We start from the raw sequence: 8,113 nt of genomic DNA on the forward strand, positions 1-8,113 counted from the left end.
CACACACACATACATACACAAAGTAAAGGTTAGGGGAGTTTGTCCCATACAAATAAAAGTACAAGATAGAGTCCTTAAAATGTTATTGAGGTGTAAAGGTGTAAATCAAAATAGAGAATGATGGTCTTTACATGCCATCCGAGGAGCTTGCTGACTGGTTTCATTTTCCTTTGCAAATGTTAATTTTTAGTTCAGCTGTCTCCTGATTTATTTGTGTTGGTTTCATTAAACTTGTCAACCTGTATGGACAGGTAATAGCTATGAGCATTTTCAGTTATTATTTTTGTTTCCTATTTAAAAAACACTTCAGTCCGTGCAAGTCCCAAATTAAGTTGGATGATGGAACCTAAATATGAGCAATCCATTATTTATGCCATCTTGATACAGTTAATATAGGCAGTTCAGATATCAGTCTAGATTTTCATATCAAGTTAAGTTTAGATTTGCTGCTTAGATTCTGGCAGAAATATTGCAAATGTTTTGCATATTGTCATCTCATTTAAATAATTATTCACATTTGGCAGGGATACAGAGGATTAAATCTTGTCAACTACAAGGAGATAACTTCAGAGGTGGGAAGAGATTATTTTGGAAAATCTTTTGTTGGCACTGATCCCCGATGTGTTCCCACTTAGGCTAAGATGTAAATCAGCTCTGAATGCTACACTTTATCAGCAACAGATGTGCCCTCCACTGTGGTTGATATCCAACAGGTGACTTGGAGGAGGTCTCTCAAAAGCAGGCCTTGTGACCAGCACAGTTTCCTGTACTGCTACCCCCTTCCCCATTCCACAGGAGAGCTACCTGTTCCACAATAATGGGCTAAATGTTTGCAAGTACAGTTTAAAGGAGAAAGTGAGGACTGCAGATGCTGGAGATCAGAGCTGAAAATGTGTTGCTAGAAAAGCGCAGCAGGCCAGGCAGCATCCAAGGAGCAGGAGAAACGAACGTTTCGGGCATGAGCCCTTCTTCAGGAATGAAGAAAGTGTTCCCAGCCGGCTAAGATAAAAGGTAGGGAGGAGGGACTTGGGGGATGGGTGTTGGAAATGCGATAGGTGGAAGGAGGTTAAAGTGAGGGTGATAGGCCGGAGTGGGGGGTGGGGGCGGAGAGGTCAGGAAGAAGATTGCAGGTTAGGAAGGTGGTGCTGAGTTCGAGGGTTGGGACTGAGACAAGATGAGGGGAGGGGAAATGAGGAAACTGGAGAAATCTGAGTTCATCCCTTGAGGTTGGAGGGTTCCTAGGCGGAAGATGAGGTGCTCTTCCTCCAGCCGTCGTGTTGCTATGGTCTGGCGATGGAGGAGTCCAAGGACCTGCATGTCTTGGTGGAGTGGGAGGGGGAGTTGAAGTGTTGAGCCACGGGGTGGTTGGGTTGGTTGGTCCGGGTGTCCCAGAGGTGTTCTCTGAAACATTCCGCAAGTAGGCGGCCTGTCTCCCCAATATAGAGGAGGACACATCGGGTGCAGCGGATGCAGTAAATGATGTGTGTGGAGGTGCAGGTGAATTTGTGGCGGATATGGAAAGATCCCTTGGGTCCTTGGAGGGAAGTAAGAGGGGAGGTGTGGGCACAAGTTTTGCATTTCATCCCTTGTGGTTGGAGGGTTCCTAGGCGGAAGATGAGGCGCTCTTCCTCCAGCAGTCGTGTTGCTATGGTCTGGCGATGGAGGAGTCCAAGGACCTGCATGTCCTTGGTGGAGTGGGAGGGGAAGTTGAAGTGTTAAGCCACGGGGTGGTTGGGTTGGTTGGTCCGGGTGTCCCAGATGTGTTCTCTGAAACGTTCCGCAAGTAGGCGGCCTGTCTCCCCAATATAGAGGAGGACACATCGGGTGCAGCGGATGCAGTAAATGATGTGTGTGGAGGTGCAGGTGACTTTGTGGCGGATATGGAAAGATCCCTTGGGTCCTTGGAGGGAAGTAAGAGGGGAGGTGTGGGCGCAAGTTTTGCATTTCATCCCTTGTGGTTGGAGGGTTCCTAGGCGGAAGATGAGGCGCTCTTCCTCCAGCAGTCGTGTTGCTATGGTCTGGCGATGGAGGAGTCCAAGGACCTGCATGTCCTTGGTGGAGTGGGAGGGGAAGTTGAAGTGTTAAGCCACGGGGTGGTTGGGTTGGTTGGTCCGGGTGTCCCAGATGTGTTCTCTGAAACGTTCCGCAAGTAGGCGGCCTGTCTCCCCAATATAGAGGAGGACACATCGGGTGCAGCGGATGCAGTAAATGATGTGTGTGGAGGTGCAGGTGACTTTGTGGCGGATATGGAAAGATCCCTTGGGTCCTTGGAGGGAAGTAAGAGGGGAGGTGTGGGCGCAAGTTTTGCATTTCATCCCTTGTGGTTGGAGGGTTCCTAGGCGGAAGATGAGGCGCTCTTCCTCCAGCAGTCGTGTTGCTATGGTCTGGCGATGGAGGAGTCCAAGGACCTGCATGTCCTTGGTGGAGTGGGAGGGGAAGTTGAAGTGTTAAGCCACGGGGTGGTTGGGTTGGTTGGTCCGGGTGTCCCAGATGTGTTCTCTGAAACGTTCCGCAAGTAGGCGGCCTGTCTCCCCAATATAGAGGAGGACACATCGGGTGCAGCGGATGCAGTAAATGATGTGTGTGGAGGTGCAGGTGAATTTGTGGCGGATATGGAAAGATCCCTTGGGTCCTTGGAGGGAAGTAAGAGGGGAGGTGTGGGCGCAAGTTTTGCATTTCATCCCTTGTGGTTGGAGGGTTCCTAGGCAGAAGATGAGGCGCTCTTCCTCCAGCAGTCGTGTTGCTATGGTCTGGCGATGGAGGAGTCCAAGGACCTGCATGTCCTTGGTGGAGTGGGAGGGGAAGTTGAAGTGTTAAGCCACGGGGTGGTTGGGTTGGTTGGTCCGGGTGTCCCAGATGTGTTCTCTGAAACGTTCCGCAAGTAGGCGGCCTGTCTCCCCAATATAGAGGAGGACACATCGGGTGCAGCGGATGCAGTAAATGATGTGTGTGGAGGTGCAGGTGAATTTGTGGCGGATATGGAAAGATCCCTTGGGTCCTTGGAGGGAAGTAAGAGGGGAGGTGTGGGCGCAAGTTTTGCATTTCATCCCTTGTGGTTGGAGGGTTCCTAGGCGGAAGATGAGGCGCTCTTCCTCCAGCAGTCGTGTTGCTATGGTCTGGCGATGGAGGAGTCCAAGGACCTGCATGTCCTTGGTGGAGTGGGAGGGGAAGTTGAAGTGTTAAGCCACGGGGTGGTTGGGTTGGTTGGTCCGGGTGTCCCAGATGTGTTCTCTGAAACGTTCCGCAAGTAGGCGGCCTGTCTCCCCAATATAGAGGAGGACACATCGGGTGCAGCGGATGCAGTAAATGATGTGTGTGGAGGTGCAGGTGAATTTGTGGCGGATATGGAAAGATCCCTTGGGTCCTTGGAGGGAAGTAAGAGGGGAGGTGTGGGCGCAAGTTTTGCATTTCATCCCTTGTGGTTGGAGGGTTCCTAGGCGGAAGATGAGGCGCTCTTCCTCCAGCAGTCGTGTTGCTATGGTCTGGCGATGGAGGAGTCCAAGGACCTGCACGTCCTTGGTGGAGTGGGAGGGGAAGTTGAAGTGTTAAGCCACGGGGTGGTTGGGTTGGTTGGTCCGGGTGTCCCAGATGTGTTCTCTGAAACGTTCCGCAAGTAGGCGGCCTGTCTCCCCAATATAGAGGAGGACACATCGGGTGCAGCGGATGCAGTAAATGATGTGTGTGGAGGTGCAGGTGAATTTGTGGCGGATATGGAAAGATCCCTTGGGTCCTTGGAGGGAAGTAAGAGGGGAGGTGTGGGCGCAAGTTTTGCATTTGCAAAATGCAAAATGCAAAACTTGCACCCACACCTCCCCGCTTACTTCCCTCCAAGGACCCAAGGGATCTTTCCATATCCGCCACAAATTCACCTGCACCTCCACACACATCATTTACTGCATCCGCTGCACCCGATGTGTCCTCCTCTATATTGGGGAGACAGGCCGCCCACTTGCGGAACGTTTCAGAGAACACATCTGGGACACCCGGACCAACCAACCCAACCACCCCGTGGCTTAACACTTCAACTTCCCCTCCCACTCCACCAAGGACATGCAGGTCCTTGGACTCCTCCATCGCCAGACCATAGCAACACGATGGCTGGAGGAAGAGCGCCTCATCTTCCGCCTAGGAACCCTCCAACCACAAGGGATGAACTCAGATTTCTCCAGTTTCCTCATTTCCCCTCCCCTCATCTTGTCTCAGTCCCAACCCTCGAACTCAGCACCACCTTCCTAACCTGCAATCTTCTTCCTGACCTCTCTGCCCCCACCCCCACTCCGACCTATCACCCTCACTTTAACCTCCTTCCACCTATCGCATTTCCAACACCCCTCCCCCAAGTCCCTCCTCCCTACCTTTTATCTTAGCCTGCTGGGAACAATTTCCTCATTCCTGAAGAAGGGCTCATGCCCGAAACATTCGTTTCTCCTGCTCCTTGGATGCTGCCTGGCCTGCTGCGCTTTTCCAGCAACACATTTTCAAGTACAGTTTAAACTCAATCTTTCCTTGCTGCCCTAGAGGATGACTCCATCTAGCAGCTTCTCTCTTGTGTCCCTATCAATGGAGAGAGTTCCCACCTCGCTTGGTGTGGCTGCCCACCAACCAGGACCTTTGGCTGTCCCATTGGCCTTTCCATCTGTATAACCCACCCACCATCCTTAATTGAATGGTGTTCCTGGAGGCACACTCTCAACTGACACCTTGTGGTGAGATTGCATGGATGAGCATCTGTTAAAAATTAATACCTTTTGGAATGGCTCTGATTGCTGATGAAAGACTAAAGGCAATACTTTTCTAGCTGTAAAATCTGTGAAATTAAAGTCAGTTGTAGAAATGGGGATTTTTGATCATTCTACACTGAGATGATCCATGGGTTTGGTGCCTATCATTTTCTGACTCCTGGTACTCTTTGCAAGTCATGTCTAACTAGACAATGTAATTTATGATTATGGCTATCATGATCGACTTCATTCCAGTTAGTCATTCTAACACAGACATAAAGGCAGGTAGTGCCTGTGGCTATCCCTATTTCAAACAAGTAAGCTGTCTTGGAAAATGTAAGGGGTGATGAATTCTCAGGGGAATATAGCATAAACAGCTAAGTTTCTGGTATTGAGACTGGCTCTAATGCAATGAGAGGTACGTCTGGTTCCAAGAGATTGATTGTTTCAGAGGACTCTCTAGTCCAAGGCACAGAAAGACATTTCTATGGCCAGCAATGAAAAATCAGAATGGTGTGTTGCTTCCCTGGTGCCAAGATCAAGGATGTCTCAGAGAGGGTGCAGAATGTTCTTAAGGGGGAGAGTGACCAGCAGGAGGTCATTGTACACATTGGAACCAATGACATAGGAAGGGAAAAGGATGAGATTCTGAAAGGAGAATGCAGAGAGTTAGGCAGGAATTTAAAAAGGAGGTCCTCGAGACTAGTAATATCTGGATTACTGCTGGTTCTACGAGCTAGTGAGGGTAAGAATAGGAGGATAGAGCAGATGAATACATGGTTGAGGAACTGATGTATAGGAGAAGGATTCACATTTTTGGATCATTGGAATCTCTTCTGGGGCAGAAGTGACCTGTAGAAGAAGGACAGATTGTACCTAAATTGGAAGGGACCAATATACCCGTACATGAAGGACAGGTTGCACCTGAACTGGAGGGGCACAAATGTTCTGGGTGGGAGATTTGTTAATGTGGTTGGGGAGGGTTTGAACTAGTTTTGCAAGGGGGTGGGAACCAGAGCTACATAACTGAGAGGGGGTTAGTTGTAGATGGGGCAGTGACTGGATGTAGTGAATCTATTGGGAAGGTTTTTCACGCGATGAAACAAAGGGATTGGTTAAAGTGTGTCTGCTTTAATGCAAGGAGTGTCAGAAATAAGAGTGATGAACTTAGAGCATGGATCAGTACTTGGGACTATGAAGTTGTGGCCATAACGGAGACATGGGTTTCACAGGGGCAGGAATGATTGCTAGATGTTCCAGGATTTAGAATATTTAAAAAGAACAGGGAGGGTGGAAAAAGAGGAGGGGGGTGAAGCATTACTAATCAAAGGGTCCATCACAGCTATGGAAATGAAGGTTGTCAAGGGAGGTTTGTCTACTGAGTCAGTCTGGGTGTAAGTTAGGAACAGCAAGAGAGTAGCCACTTCATTGGGGGTTTTCTACAGATCCCTAATAGCAGTAGGAAGATTGAAGAACTCATAGGCTGGCAGATTTCGGAAAAATACAGATGTAGTAGGGTTGTTGTTATGGGTGACTTCAACTTTCCCAATATTGACTGGAACCTCCTTAGTGCAGATGGTTTGAATGGAGCCATTTTTGTCAGGTGTGTTCAGGAGGGTTTCCTTACTCAGTATGTAGACAGACCAATGAGGGGAGAAGCCATTTTGGATTTGGTACTCAGCAATGAGCCAGGACAGGTGTCAGATCTCATGGTGGAAGAGCACTTTGGTGACAGTGACCACAACTGCCTCACATTTACCATAGCCTTGGAGAGGGAAAGGAGCAGTTACCAAGGGAAGATATTTAATTGGGGAAAAGGAAATTATGACGCTATCAGACAGGATTTGGGAAGTACAGAATTGGAGCAATTGTTCCACAGAAAGGGCACAACAGACATGTGGAGACTGTTAAAGGAGCAGTTGTTGCGAGTGATGCACAAATTTGTTCCTCTGAGACAAGCAAGAAGGGGTAAGGTTAAGGAGCCTTGGATGATGAGAACAGAGGAGCTTCTTGTCAAAAAGAAGGAGGCAGGTTGCGTAAGGTGGAAGAAGCAAGGATCTAGTACAGCTTTGGAGGATTATAGGCTTACTAGAAACGAACTCAGAAATGGACTGAGGAGAGCCAGGAGCCACAAAAAAGGCTCGGCAGGAAAGATTAGGGAGATCCCAAAGGCATTTTACTCATATGTGAGGAAAACAAGAATGATCATGGAGAAGGTAGGTCAGAGATAGCGTAGGGAACTTGTGCATGGAGTCTGAGCAGATAGGGAAAGCCCTAAATGAGTTTTTTGCTTCAGTTTTCATAAGGAAAGGGACCTTGTTGTGAATGAGAACTTTGAGGAGCTGGGAAACAGGTTTGAACAGATCAAGATTGAAGAAGTTGATGTGCTGGAAATTTTGGCAGATATTAGGATTGATAAGTCCTGGGCCAGACCACATTTATCCTAAGTTGCTCTGGGAAGTGAGAAAGGAGGTTGCTAAGTCGCTGGCGAAGATCTTTGCTTCCTCACTCTCCATGAGTCGTACCGGATGATTAAAGGGAGGTGAATATTGTTTCACTTTTTGAGAAGGGGAATAGGGAAATCTCTGGCAATTACAGGCCAGTCAGTCTTACATCTGTGGTTAGTAACATTTTGGAAAGAATTCTGATGGATAGGATTTATGACTATTTGGAAAAGCATAGCGTGATTAAAGGCAGTCAGCATGGCTTTGCGAGGGGCAGGTCATGCCTCACAAATCTTATTGAGTTCTTTGAGGAGGTGACGAGACAGGCCGACAAAGATCGAGCAGTGGATGTGGTGGATATGGATTTCAGCAAGGCATTTGATAGGGTTCCCAATGGTAGGCTCATTCATAAAGTCAGGAGGTATGGGATACAGGGAAATTTGGCTATCTGGATTCAGAATTGGGTTGGCTGACAGAAAGCAGAGAGTGGTTGTTGATGTATTATGCCTGGAGGTCAATGATGAGTGGTGTTCTTGGGCCTCTGCTCTTTGTAGTTTTTATAAATGACTTGGATGAGGAGATTGAGGGGTGGGTTAGCATATTTGCCAATGGCACAAAGGTTGGAGGTACTGTTGATAGTATTGAGGGCTGTTGCAGGCTGCAGGGTGACCTAGACAGGATGCAGAGCTGGGCTGAGAAAATGCAGATGGAGTTCAACCTGGATAAATGCGAAGTGATGCATTTTGGAAGGTCGAACTTGAAATGTGAGTACAGGATTAAAGACAGGATTCTTGGCACTGTGGAGGAATGAAGGGATCTTGGTGTTCAAGTGCATAGATCCCACAAAGTTGCCACCCAAGTGGATAGGGTTGTTAAGAAAGCATATGGTGTTTTGACTTTCATTAACAGGGGGATTGAGTTTAACAGCTGTGAGGTTTTGCTGCAGTT

This window comes from Chiloscyllium punctatum, chromosome 6 (genome assembly GCF_047496795.1).
Source record: "Chiloscyllium punctatum isolate Juve2018m chromosome 6, sChiPun1.3, whole genome shotgun sequence".
Classification (NCBI taxonomy): Eukaryota; Metazoa; Chordata; class Chondrichthyes; order Orectolobiformes; family Hemiscylliidae; genus Chiloscyllium; species Chiloscyllium punctatum.